The sequence below is a fragment of the Octopus bimaculoides genome, chromosome 3 (genome assembly GCF_001194135.2).
Source record: "Octopus bimaculoides isolate UCB-OBI-ISO-001 chromosome 3, ASM119413v2, whole genome shotgun sequence".
NCBI classification, from domain to species: domain Eukaryota; kingdom Metazoa; phylum Mollusca; class Cephalopoda; order Octopoda; family Octopodidae; genus Octopus; species Octopus bimaculoides.
The window spans coordinates 69,278,021-69,293,347 of NC_068983.1; the positions used below are offsets into that span (position 1 = coordinate 69,278,021).

The following is a 15,327-nucleotide window of genomic DNA, read 5'->3' on the forward strand; positions in this document are numbered from 1 at the left end:
ATATATATATATATATATAGTGTTTGTGTGTCTGTCCCTGTCCCCACAACATCGCTTGATAACTGATGCTGGTGTGTTTACGTCCCCGTAACTTATCGGTTCGGCAAAAGAGACCGATAGAATAAGTACTAGGCTTACAAAGAATAAGTCCTGGGGTCGATTTGCTCGACTAAAGACAGCGCTCCTGCATGGTCGCAGTCAAATATTCTCTGTAGAGTAAGATCGGACAACCAGAGAAAATGTGGTTTATTATTTCTTCATAATCTTCAGCTACTTCACATCTTCTCCTACATTAAGTGCTTCTCCCACTTTAAGTGCTTCTCCCACATTAAGTGCTTATGGCAGCTTCGATTTTGTTCCGCAGTCAAAGATACTTCAGTCTGAATTTGGGTCCAGAGCATCTCAGCCATAGTTGTATGTTTTCTTTATCTATTTACAGAGATCAATTTTTTTCAGTTGTTGACTACTTAAGGTTTTTACTTTACATCGTTCTAACTAATACTAACTTTATTTTCTAACTTTACGAGGGTGGTCTGAAAAGTTCATAGGCTGACTTTGAAGGAATAATGTTAGAGCTGTGGAATCTTGCATGCATTAATTTCAATTCTTTTTTTTTTTTTCAGCATTGTTTTTTTCCAGCTAAACTGAACATTTCACTGTTCAAAGAAGACTTCGAAAATAATTAGTAGCGACCTTCAATTGAAAACAGGCAAAATTTAGCATTCTAGTGTTACCAAATACCTGCAAAAAAAAAAAAAAATGTTTAGCACCCAAAGACATTCCTGCTGATACATTTACTACATTAGTAGTAGACATGCTCCAGCTATATCATCAATACGGAAGTGGGCATCTGTATTTGGGAGGAGAAGGGAAAGTCATGAAGACGACCCAAGGTCTGAAACTCCTGCAGCTGCCACGACCAAAGAAAACATTAATCGTGTTCAGCACGATGGTGATGGATAACAGGCGATTGACTATAACTCAAATGATCAATGCTATTAGCATATACGGTGAGAAAGTTGAGAATATTCTGCACATTGAATTTGATATGACGAAGGTTTCTGCTTGGTGGATGCCACGTCTCCTGACACCTGATCAAAAGATTACCAGGCTGGTCACATCACTGGAAAATGTAACATTGTTTCGGGCAGATCAAGCTAGTTTCCTTGAACGTTTGCTAAGCCAAGATGAGTGATGCTAAGCCAAAGGCTAAGAGATAATCCATGCAATAGAAACACTTCTCCTCACCTTCTCCAAAGTGATGGCCTCAGATTATTGGAATGGAAAACACATTGTGCTTATTGACTATCTTTATAAGGGCCACACCATCAATAGAAAGTAGTATGCCAACTTGCTGAGGCAGTTACGAAAGGCTATGAAGACCAAATTCTCAGAAAAACTGACAAAAAGGATCTTGTTTCATCAAGATAATGCTCCTCGATCTTGCTTTCAATGTCTGCTGTGTGTGACTGTGGCTTTAGACTGGCTGATCACCTTCCTTTTCCTCTTGATTTGGCCCCGTCTGATTATCATCTCCCTCCCAAAATGACAAAAACACTTGGCTGGGGACCATATTGCAGTGATGAGGACGTCATATCTGCTGTTGATGACCAACGGGATCAAGGCTTCTTCACCAATGCAAGCACTTCTATTGATACAAGCACTTTAACACCGATAAAAGTGTGTCGACCACAAGGGGGACTGTGTTGAGAAACAAACCTCATTTGGTCACATTCCATGAGAATATCTTTGTCAGCCTATGCACTTTTCAGCCAATCCTGCTATGTTTATGTTTAGTAGTTATTTGTATTTCTATACCTTTGTTCTATACATGATATTTTAGTAATTTGACAGTGGATGTTTAAGAATTGTTTTCTAATTACATAATATCCATATCGTGTCTGTATTTCTGGTTAATATATTCTCTCTGTGTCAGATTTTGAGTGGAATATTCTAAATACAGTCGTTATTTTCCTAGTTTTTCTGGGTAGTTTTGTTAATTCACTTAAAGCTCAATTGAGTATATAATAATTATGTATTATTATAACTTATCGGGACAGCTTGACCATTAATGCATAATGCCTTATTTTTATTTTTATTTATTTTCCATTTAGCTCTGTTGTACGGATTAATCCAAAGCGTCTACAATATTCCTTCCTCGTCTTTTCTTTTATTGTTTGTGTTGCACACATCAATTTCATAGATTTCTAAATATTTCTCAGTCTGATTTTGGTCTAATTCTCTTATCTCTGCTTCTTTGTCAAGTACATTATATCCTTCATTAATTTTCCTCTCTTCATGGTTGTCTTGGCGTATGTTTGTTATGCGAATCTCATACAATTATTATTATTATCATCATCATCATCATTATTAATATTATTATTATTATTATTATTATTATTATTATTATTATTATTATTATTATTATTATTATTATTATTATCATCATCATCATTATTATTATTATTATTATTATTATTATTCGATTGGCAGACTCATGAGAATACTGGAGAAAAAGTTGTGTAATATTTGTTGTGGTTTTGTTTTTAGTTCAAATTCTGCTGAGGTCAACTTTGCCTTTCATCGAGGAATGAAGTAATAAACATATACTGCGGTCAATGTAATTGTTTAACTCTTCCCCTAAAGAATCGCTGGATCTTGCCTACATGAGAAATAATGAAAATAGAAATAATTATTACGGAGAAGCAAAATGATTAGTAGTTTTCCTTCCGACTCATTATGTACAATGTTTAAATTCCACTGGGGTTGACTTTCCCTTTATCCTTTCGTGATCGATAAATAGAGTACCTGTTGAGCACTGGTGTAGATATAATCGACTAGCCCCTTCACCCTAAAATTTCAGGCCTTGTGCGTTTCGCAGAAAGGATTGTGATTATTATTATTATTATTATTAAAGCGGCGAGCTGGTAGAATCGTTAGCAGGCCGGGACAAAATGGTTAGCGGCATTTCGTCCATCTTTACACACTGAGTTAAAATTCCACCGAGGTCGGCTCTACTTTTATCCCTTCGGAGTCCATGAAATGAGTTGATAAAAGTCTGTTCAATTGATGTTTGTCAACGCCCATAGTCCACGAATACAATACTGTACTTCAGTATCCTAGTTCAGGCCCCTTAACACATTTAAACTTAACAATACATGATCATTAATAACTTGAATATTGCAAATCTCCATTTCAAGCAATGCTCTGAGTCACCACTCAAGGGATTAGTAGTGCACTGAGTAGCAGTCTTGATGCTATTGCCTTAGTCATTTTCGAAACAGAAAATTGTTTCTTAAACTAGCCAATTATGGAATATCTTGTATAGTTTTTTTACATCAACAAATCAATTCTATGACAAGTCTGAAAGTTGCCGCCAACCGTCATTCGTCTGACATTTATTATAAAATCGATGTAGGAGAAGATTCTTTATTAGCATACTGTGATGCAACAGTTGACAGCTTTATTTATTAAAATATCATACTTGGCTCTCGCAGCTGGTCTTTTCAGTAACCTGATATCGAGCAAGCTTCCAAGACCAACCCAATGTCTTTCTATCCACATCATAAAGTTTCTGGTATTTTCCTCTAATTCAATGGATAGGACTGCTTTGGATAAGTCGTCTCATGGGATAGACTTCTAGGTTCAAAATTTATACTTGATTTGAGATGAGATTCTTACATTATGTCTTTTGCCAGGGTTATAGCTAGGATAGTGGACCCGTTATATCGTTCAAAAGACTTTCTAACACCTGTAGTTCAGTTGTATGGTTCCAAGTGCAAATTTGACCAGAATGGAATACTTCTCATTTACTTAAGCGGGTTCTTCAAAACATCTGCTGTCCACTATTGATAGAGTGTAGAAATGGTAATGAATTTTGTTTTGTCTCTCCAAACACTCTATCGCCTACAAAATACTGCAAGTTATAGTCTTTTTGTGGAGGTACTTCTATATAGAGAAGGTGTGTGGCTTAGAGATTAAGGTATTCGACTTACGACCATACGATCGCGAGTTCGATTTCCGGCGGCGCGTTGTGTCCTTCAATAAGACAGTAGTATCTATGATTCAAAGGGACCAGTCTTGTCAATTTCAGTGCCACACTTCCTAACGCCAACCACTCCGAGAGTGTAGTGGGTGCTTTTATGTGCCACCGGCACGAAGGCCAGTCACGAGGTACTGGCAACGGCCACGTTCGAAATGGTGTATTTTACGTGCCACCTGCACAGGAGCTCTAAACGAAATAGGCGATGGCAATACGATATATATATATATATATATATATATATATATATATATATATATATATATATATATATATACGTGTGTGTGTGTGTGTGTGTGTGTCTCATTGGAAATAATTATATAAATGCAATGGATATTTATGGATCTCTGAAGACTATGTTAAGAGTACGTGTGTCTATGGAGTGCTCAGCCACCTTAATTTCAGAAGCAGGCTCTTCCGTTGATCGGATCAACTGGAATCCTCGTAGTCGTAACCAACGGAGTGCCACTTCTATAGAAAGTATTCATATTAGCACCATGTCATCGTTTAACTTGTCCGAGATAAACTTTCTTTTTGTTGTTTTTCTATAGAATATGATCATGATCTATTTAACTTAAAGGTTAACAAGTATCTAATGTTCGAGACTTTTTAATAGTTTTATCGGTTCTTTTATTACTATCTCTTTTTAGTCTATATTAGTTGCTTGTTTATTACCATCTTATTTACCATATTTCATTGCCAGTTATAGGCAGTTCTTTTTTTCCTGCCATCTCATCGTATTCCATTTAAATCTTTATTTCATTGCTATCATTTACTTGCTATCCGATATATATATATATAACAGATAGCAATATAGCTTATTTGGTATTAATGCTAATCCCTTTTTCCTCTAACGGTTGTCCTATGATCTTTGCTTGGAGCGATTTCGATTAAAGACAAAAGTTCTCTATTGAAAGCAAGTGCAGACGTATTACGCATACACAGATTTGTAGAAAATTTTGAGCGCCAGACAATATTCTAGATATTATACGCTAAACCTTGGTCTTCAGTTGATCTCTGTCCACCTCTTTCAAACATAAACACAAATATGCATATATACGAAAACGTACTTTCACCTCAACCCTCATCGAATTTTTCCGACGTGGATAACTAATCTTGCGAGAAAATAACGAAAATATAAAAACAAATGAAAATAGCAAAAACATTTTCAGAAAAGCTACACACTGTCTAAATATGGACAACATTATGGAAACCACACCAAGACCAAAACCAAATACAGGCTAATCCACTACAATTCAACCGTCATCATTATCAACACACCCACCTCAACAAAATGAAAACACACAGAAGAGCAGTACAAGGAGATACACAAACACAACAAAGTACAACCATCACAAACATTGTGCAGATAAGGAGCACAAAAAAAAAAATGATGTCCTTTATCGCATAAAGAGACATTGAAAAAGAGGGAGATTTCTTCAGCGCTAGTACTTTCAAATTGGCACAAAATTTGAAAAGACGTGAGGACCTAGAACAAATAGTGCGAGACATTTTGCCAACGTTCTAACGATTTTGCCTGTCCACTGCTCTTTTGTTAGTAATTTAAATAACTGGTTAGCAATACTAAGGTGGTGGTGGTGGGGAGGTAGTCAATACCATCAACTCCTGTACTTGACTGTTACTTTATTTTATAGGTCCCGAAAGAACGGAAGTTAAAAATTGCTTCCTTTAGGTATACTTCCTCCAAGGAAGCTTAACCATAGCCAATCCCTATGATCAAGCTTGGATCGGTTACTGTATTGTATGAAAAATCCGATGATTTGACTACGAATATATTCTAATTGATAACAATTCTGATTAATACTTCTAAACACGTACCAATTATTCACTATTTAGAATTGAAATGCTTGTAATATACGTTTTTGAAGTATATCCCTTTTTACTTGAATACGAAATATCAGATAGCGGTGCTGCTATTCATACCCGATTAAAATTGTATATCATTACAATGTTATAAGCGGACACTGAATGTCAATTTTCCACATATTAAACAGGTTTCAATAAATTCTTTCATATTAAGCTTCTTTTTTGTTTCGTAAATATATTTTTCAAATGATAATCAAGTGACTCGCAAAGTTGGACGATGCAGACATGTAAGAGTTAAGTAATAAAAGCAATCATTAATCACAATTATGGATTTCTGTGGTAATCATGATATACTTTCGACCAGTAATAGACACATAGTTACATGCATGGTTGGAATAATTGAAGGAGGAAGCCACCATCACAACATAGATTGCGCAAATTGTGCAGTGAAAAAATTTATTTTATAGCATTGCCTTATGCATGGAGCAATTATAATAGATGTTTAATTTAATGTCTACTAATATAATTATCTTGTTCCATTGTATATTTCAATAAGCTTGGATCGGTTACTGCACTCACACACACACACACACACACACATAAACGTATGCATGCTTGTGTGTGTATGTGTGTGTATGCGTGTATATGTGTGTGTATGAGTATGTATGCGTGTATGTTTGTGTGTATCTATCATTTATCTCTTTATACATCAATCTACACACAAACCTATACACAAGTAGAAATGCCCAATCTTGCTCACTTTTATTAATACTTAAAATATACAATCACACGAATTCGCTTTATTTTCAAAAACTGCTTCAAAAAGATACTCCAGTTGGCCCAGGAATGTTAAATCAGTTAAAATTATCGCATTCATGTTACATGGAAGATGGTTTAAACTGAGCTACGTAAAAATGCGGAAAATCATCGCATTGATAATGAACTATACCCCGGTATTCTTATTCTTTTTCTAAGAAAACAGGTCCCCAGACCCGCCCCCAATGCTGTATTGATTTACATAATTACTTTAAGGGAGGTATTTTTCTAATCAGAACTTTTTAAAACATCATTTACAATAATTTCAACCAGTCATGCACATATAAGAAGCTGGTCTATAGCCCTTTTTGCACCATCGACTGGTTTCATCCAAGATGTTAAATGAAAACTGGCCCATTGATAACAAAACCGCAGCATTATTAATTTGAACTGTTGTATATGACCAGCTCTATCGCATTGAACCCAGTACTGAGGTCACATGGAAAACCTTCGAAAACTAATTGCTTGTTGAGGGATTCATTTCCCGGCGCTTATGTTTTTTGATCAGGTTAATGTATGTGCGTTTTCCTGTTATTTAGCAGATGTTGTCCGACTTATTCCATACAATTATGGAACTGATCATAAGTCTCTTCGCTTACCTGAGATTGAAGCTTTCGGTGTTTTATGAGAGCTTCCATTTACGTCGTGCGCACGCTTTACACACTGGGTTTATGCTTTTGGTTAACTCTGTCATTATTTACTGAACCTTTCCACGATGCACTTTTGCTAATATCTATGTATTTTTACCGCTCTTTCTTTGGAAGAAGGTAGAGAAGGAGAGAGTGAAGAGAAGACAGACAACCCTCCAACGTGAATGGCTTCGTTGGAAAAGTTTTCCTATGTTCAACACTCTGGCGAAATTCCATTTACATATCAGCTGCAAATGATATTAAAAATAGATATTTCTCAGCATCATTTCAAATAGGTTTTTAAATTAAAAATGAGTCTATTAAGGGTGTATATATTATTTATGTATGTATCTACAATGTACATTAGTGTCTATATCTATGCTTGCAAGTTTTTCTATGTATTCATGAATGTTAGCATGTAAGAATGTATGCGTGTAGGTATGTATGCATGTATAATTATTTGTATGTATGTATGTATGTATGTATGTATGTATGTATGTATGTATGTTTGTTTGTGTGTATGTATGCATGTATGTATACATGCATGAGGTCATTATTTTTAAATCCCTTGATTTCTTCATTTAAAGGAGCTGCTTCAAAAATAAGTAGAACCTATTGATATCACAGATTTTGTGCGGTTTCCATTTGACGTCAAGATTTTGCAGGTTTTTATATCCATGGAATGTATTTCCTCAATAAATTGTCAGTCAACTATACCAAATGTTGCTATCGGTCTTGGTATTGCAAATGCATTGAGGGATATTGTGTTGTAAGAGAAGAGCTGCCACTAATTGTAAAAGAAGAGCTGCTGTAATATTCTCTGGTTACTCTATCTTTGTACACACTGTGTGATATAATTTCATCAATGCATTAGTGATTGCAGCATTCTTTGTGTGGAACTGGAAAGATAGAGAGACCGTTGATGCAGAGATTCTTGGTCCGAGGGACTCATTTACCCTGTTCAACAATACAATATTTTCACTTCTTTTGGCCAAATTCCATTCCTATGTCAACTAAAAATGTTATTACTTCTACCTGTTTTTTCTTTGTTTTTCTGGGGGGGTTTTTTTGTATTGTGAATAGTTTTAGATCTTGAGGTCATCCACAAAGAAATTATGGGTTACATTAGTATCTTCAGCAGTTGCAGACCCTAGTATGTAGCCGTTTGAATGGATTTAATGCCAAAATTAACATAGTTACAGGTAGACCTGGAATATTGCCCTTGAAATATTTATAACATCAAAGACAACCCTTCTACTCTCATCTGTAAGTGTGAGGGTTGTTACCCAAATCTTTATGAGCCTCACAATGGCAGCAGCTAAGGTAGCAGTTACTTTTGCCAGATGTGGAGACTTCGGCAACCATGAATGGAGACGAGAGCCGAATGCGTTTCCATAATTAAGCCATGCTAGCACAAGGTTTCTACAGCACAGTTTCGTTTATCAAAAGTTGGTCGGCACTTCCCCACACCCCTTTGTTTCCATCTGCTTCTTCATTAGTCACTATGTTATTGGACTCAGAATGATCCAGGAGAAGTTGTCTGAGACATCGTGTATAAAGCCTGTATATAATGTTTGGGCAAGTAAGGGACTTATAGCTGCCCGCCAACTCAATGGTTTCTTTCTTTGATATAAGATTTGCTTGCGTTATAGCAAACCAATTTATTTAAATGTAATTCTGGCCTTCCATAATTCTTGTGAATATACGTATTAATGAGTTTCTGTAGAAGTTCAACCTCTTTTAGCAGTATCCAGCTATTAGGTCTCTTCCAGGTGTTTTTGCCTACAGTTATAGTGAAAGTTTCATGGTCGATTATGGATGTTTTAATGTCGATGCTGCTATACTATTCTTTCCCAGCTGTATCTATTCACGATACATTCTCGTTGAAATTCTCCCTTCTGTTACAGAAATAAAACACAAATTATTCAAGATCTTGAGAAGAAGCTCTCTTAACAGTAATGTTTTTCTTCCTTTTTTGCCGGTATAATGCCTGTGGATTGGAAGCAGATTTGGGATTTATACGGGATCACTTGAAAACTTTTCTATGATAACGTCTTTTGCTCAGCATCTTTACTTTGAACAATATTAAAATAACTAGCTTTTACTCAAGTACTTGGTGCAGCTTAAAACTATTATAAACATATTAGTAATACATATGAAAACAGAAAATCGTTGATTTACGGAGAGCTGTGTGGCAACACTTATTAAATGCAGCCAAAGAAATAAACACTGAGTGACTGCAAAAGCGAATACTTGAAGCAAGTGTGGTTTCAGGCCATCATTTTTTTCTATGTTTTTCTATGTGAGTACTGACACTCTGAGCAACTGATTTACTACGCGAAGATATCTCTGAGGACATAGAAAAACTACTAACAATAGATATGCTTACATCAATAGTGATATTGATTGGCTGCCTCCTCTTTGTAAAACAATAACAATGAGGCACAAATCTTAACATTGATTCATGTAGACTTTGAATGGGTCATCGTATCTTTCGATGGGATCTACTGAGACCGATGGCAGCGTAGGAGTTGTGAAAGAGCTTCTTGGAAAGAGCTTCTTGGAAAGAGCTTCTTGGAAAGAGCTTCTTGGAAAGAGCTTCTTGGAAAGAGCTTCTTGGAAAGAGCTTCTTGGAAAGAGCTTCTTGGAAAGAGCTTCTTGATGACCAAGGAAACGTCGAAGGAGAAGTTGCATACCACTATTATAATATGTCAAACGAAAGGCTTACCTTTGGTTAGCTGAAGATTATGCATGGCTTTGTGGTCAGAAAACAGCAGAGAATCAGTAATATAGATAGCCAAAGTAGTGTATTTTGGGGAAAGAACAGGTATATTTGTTCTGAATTTTAGATTGAACTTTTGCCATCCAGGATAAGGAAATGACAACAAAATATCTGATGCATAAACAGTATTTGGATGACAGTAAAACACCTAGATACACAAATGATAAAGACTGTTTGGAATTAATACTGAAGATGTGGCCCATGTCATGAGCTGCTGTCCGAAAATGTCATCACAATAGTATGTACACATAAGGTATGATGTAGCGGTGAAAACACAATAAAATAAAATATGTAGAAAGGTTAGTCCAAAATATCAAGAAAAGACGTGCAAGGCTGATGTAAGAAGGCATACTCACCCATTATATGAAAGAATACAAGTGAAATGTTCTTAGTGAAGCTTCGGCAAAATGTTGGCATGGCGGATAAGTTAAACGATCTGAGAGAGAGAAAAGAAAATGCAGAAGATATTACGATAATATTAAAATAAAAGAGCAGGTAAAAGCATTTATCATGAATTAATAATGAGAAATCTGTTGAAGTTACATCCAGAGAATATCTTCAGATTTGTAGTTGTTATTATTGGGGACAATTGAAGATGTAACTAAAAGCCTCAGTACCAATGTGGAAAAAATGAACTCAGAAAATCTAAATGTGTGATTACGTAAAAGGTTTCAGGGTTTAGCTTGCAGTAGCTTCATATCCACATATATAGACATACAAAGATATGTATGTGTACACATACATACATACATACATGCATACATACATACATACATACATACATACATACATACATACATTGGGATATGTAACGAACTGCCTCAACAAGAACCTGGAAAAATTAGGGTTCTCAAAACCTGAAAGAAAAAGGCTGATTAGAAGACTACAGATTCAAACCATCAATGGAACTGTAAAGATATGTAAAGCTTTCCAAAAATTTAGCACATAAATACATATGCATGCATCTAGACATGAAAATATATACATAAAAACGCATTCATAAAACAAACATACAAATCTGCGCATAAATACATATGCATACGCCTAGACATGAAAATATATACATAAAAACACATCCATAAAACAAACATAGAAATCAGCGCATACACTAACACCAAAAACTGCACACACACACACATATGCACAAATACCTAGATGATGTTGATAAAAGTTCCAATGAAGGAGCCTTGAATCTATGTTAGAGTCCGGCTCTTTCTCTATGGACAAGAAATACAGAAATGAAACTGATTGATAACATACATACGAGGGGTTATTGAAAAATTCTTGGCTTTAAGGATGTCGTGAAGGGCTTGGTTGGAGGCCCAACTTTCCGAGTTCTTTTTCGGATATGTAAGACCACTGCAATAAGCGTGCGAATCTAAGAGGGAAATATGTTGAATAAAATCATAATTAACTGATCTGCCTGTATTTTCTTTTACCCAAAGCCAGGAATTTTTCAGCACTCACTCGTACATGCATATACACTCAGAGATATACAGACCCAGACATACACACACACGCACACACACACACACACACACACACACACACACACACACACACACACACACACACACACACACACACACACACACACACACACACACACACACACACACACACACATGCATGCCTGCATGCATACATACATACAGTCATCAATTTTAAACACAACCGGTCAGATATCATTATGTGGGACCACAAAAAAAGATTTGTGATGGATGCTTTCCCTTACAACCTTGCTATCAAGTAGGTGGCCGGTCAAAATTTACTCTAAAGTTAGAAAGAGGAAGAGAAGAACATACATACATACATACATACATACATACATACCTACCTACCTACATACATACATACATACATACATACATACATACATACATACATACACACAATCTTTTCTTACGGGATCATCGCGTGACCAACAACATTATAACACCTGAGGGAGTTGGAGGAAAGAAAGAGCTGTGGAGCAGTATACAACAACTACTAATTAACAAAATGATCCAAAAAAAAAAGACAGAAAAAAATAGCAGGGACTTAACGGTTGTGTTGCTGGACTACCAGAAGTCTTGATAGTATACCATATAGACGGATTATCAAGGTTTTACAGTTAATCAAAGTTTCACAACCACTCGTGAGTGCTATTGAATGCCTGTCTAAGACTTGATACACTACTTTGATCCTCAGAAGTGATAAGGAGCAGAGTGAGTCGGGTAGCATTCACTGTCAAAAAAGCATCTTTCGGGGTGGTAGCCTCTCGGTGTTACCCTTTGTCCTCTCATTAACTCCACTATCAAAACCTACTAACAAAACAGTGACCAGATAAATTAATCCAGAAGTATCTCCTATCTTTTTTTTTTTTGTTGATGAATTGAAACTGAGTGGGCCAAACGTCAACCACATAAAAAAGAATTGGACCTTACAACTCAGTTTTATACAAACATTGGATGAAATTTAATGAGTCCAAATGTGTATTTTTGACAATACAACACAGAAAAGTTGTGCCCTCCTCTGAAAACCTAAAAATGAACGGCTTGACCATACATCCTTTAGAGTTAGGTGGCAATTATAGGTATTTCGGACAAAATGAGAATGTCAGATATGATGGACCCATAAATAAGGAGAGAGGACCAGAAATGAATGCCTCCGGAAAGTAAAGAGAATATGGTCATCAGAACTCTCAGCTGACAACAAGCATCTTACTCACAACATCTTTGCATTGTCTGTCCTCCCGCCTACAGTTGGCCTTCAGAACTGGTCACGACAAGAACTCAGTGAGATAGATGTTCGAACTCAATGGAAATGTAGACAGGCTATAAATCTGTACTGATGTCATATGAAGCACGGATTGTAACACCGAAACATCTGCAACAGAGGAAAGAGACCAGTAACTACCTTGCCCAAGTTTGTGTTCACGAAAGCAACAACATAAGTAGGATAGCTAATGAATATGAGGAGACGTATGAAATAAGGGCTCTCCCCAAGGACCATTGGTAAAATCTATTTATCAGAAGAACAGGAAAACATGGTCCCGTTCACTGGCACGTAAAACACAAACTGTAAAATGGATTAATCATGTCAAAAGCTTGGCATGGAATACCGACAAGTTTATGACATCCTATGTTGAAAATTATATCCATGCAATCCAAGAACGAGAAATCCCCATCAAGTACCTACAGCATAAAAGGCAGAAAACGTTGACAGACAACAAATGTAGCGTGTGCCAGACCAAGACTGAAGACATCAACCACATTATTGTCAGCTGTGAGAGAATGTCTTCTAGATATTATCTGACTATTACGGTCTGGAACAGGATAACAAAAAAAAAAAATACCTACAAACGACGTTGACCATATTTAGACCGACACGTCAAAAGTATATTGGTGGAAGTTCAAAATTAAAAGGGTCACCAAGTCGAAACACAAGCGGTCATATATCATTGTGTAGGATCACAAAGAAAAGATATGTTGTGGAAATCAGCTGCCCTCTGGACGCGAACGTGGTTGGAAAAATACAAGAGAAAGACGACATCTACGGACAATTATTAAGGTATTTGAAAATCTAGTACTCAAAGTATCCTTTCAGCTTCATAGCTATCATTTTGGAGCAACAAAATACATACCAACCCGTCGGGAGCAAAGTATGGCCGAACTTGGGATCTTGCTGGGAGAATGCAAATCCTTAATTCATATTCTACAAATCAACATATCTGGACCTATGCAAATCTGCAAGACCTTCTTAAGTTTTAAAGGATGATGGTTAAAACAAAATATCTTCCTTCACAGCTTTGCTATCAAGAAAGCGGCTGGTCAAAATTTACTCTGAATTTAGAAAGAAAAAGAGAACATTACATACATACATACATACATACATACATACATACATACATACATACATACATACATATATGGTGAAAGCCACTCGTGACCATGCAAAACCATTTTCTAAACTTACTAAGTCTGTGCAAACGTTCCGTGAGTGCAAGAGTACATGAATTTTTTGTGAATGAATAAAGTATTGTGCAGAACTGAAACAACTTTTCAACGCAATCGGCTATAAAACCAGTGAAACATCGAAGGTTGAGACGACCAGAAATGAATTGCCCGTCAGTATTAAATGTATAAGGGTTGAAAGTTAAATGCAATTCAAATAAACTGGACCTTGAGAGATTATACTTCCAGGCTCACAATCAGCGTATGTCCTGAGCATAGACACGAGTAGTGATGCAAACTTCCATGTGCATATCACTAAATTGGCGATGAAATGCAGACAGCTGACTAGACAGATACTTAGAACTTTCAGAACAAGAGAGCAGGAAACGATGATAATCTTCTGAAAGACATTGGTTCTAAGCTGTTTTGACTATTTCTCCCTGGCTATGGTCATCACACAGTATGAAATTAGTGTTTGTACGTATGTATGTACATATTTGTATATATGTAAATAGAATATATATATATGTAAATAGAATATATATATATGTAAATAGAATATATATATATATATATATATATATATATATATATATACACACACCCAATTATGTATCATACTAAATGTGAATACATCTTTGAAAGGCAAATTTACTGCGATATTCATCCAGAGGTAATATCTTTTATGGTCTTGTTGTGCTTAAAGACACAATATATATTGGAGAGAGATAAAAATCGTCACATCAGCGTTTAGTTAAATTTGACCTTCAATGAAATATTTATGTAGCAGCTATGATAAATAGAAGATTATATTAATTTAATACTACCTCTATTCCACATGGCATATATATATATATATAGCATTTCTGGACACTATTGACAATTGTAATCACTTGCCATGCGAAACTCGAGCGGTCCGTCACTCTTTGACATAATGAACATGCATTTAAACTTTTCTCCAAGCATTTAATTGTATATCGGATAAAATTTGCGCACTTATATATATATATAATCATAAATATACAGGGATTAGCATTGAGTTGCTTCTCCAAAACATACTGAAAATTTAGAAATAGCAGTCAAAGAACCACTGATTCTAAACTACAAATTTTTCTCTAAACGGATGGCGATATTTATGGCACACATAGAACAAAAAACCGGAGGGAAAAGCGTAAACAAAACAAGTCTTTAGTTTTGTTTTGTTTACGCTTTTCCCTCCGGTTTTTTGTTCTATGTGTGCCATAAATATCGCCATCCGTTTAGAGAAAAATTTGTAGTTTAGAATCAGTAGTTCTT

General features: G+C 35.8%; 1 long non-coding RNA gene across 1 annotated transcript in view; it reads right to left on the bottom strand.

Moving 5' to 3' along the window:
* Positions 1-15,327, bottom strand: part of LOC128247294 (uncharacterized) — a 68,893-nt gene that overhangs the window by 48,091 nt on the left and 5,475 nt on the right. The window contains exon 2 of the long non-coding RNA XR_008263666.1: positions 10,453-10,532. This is a non-coding gene — a long non-coding RNA (uncharacterized LOC128247294). The remainder of the gene's footprint in view (positions 1-10,452; positions 10,533-15,327) is intronic.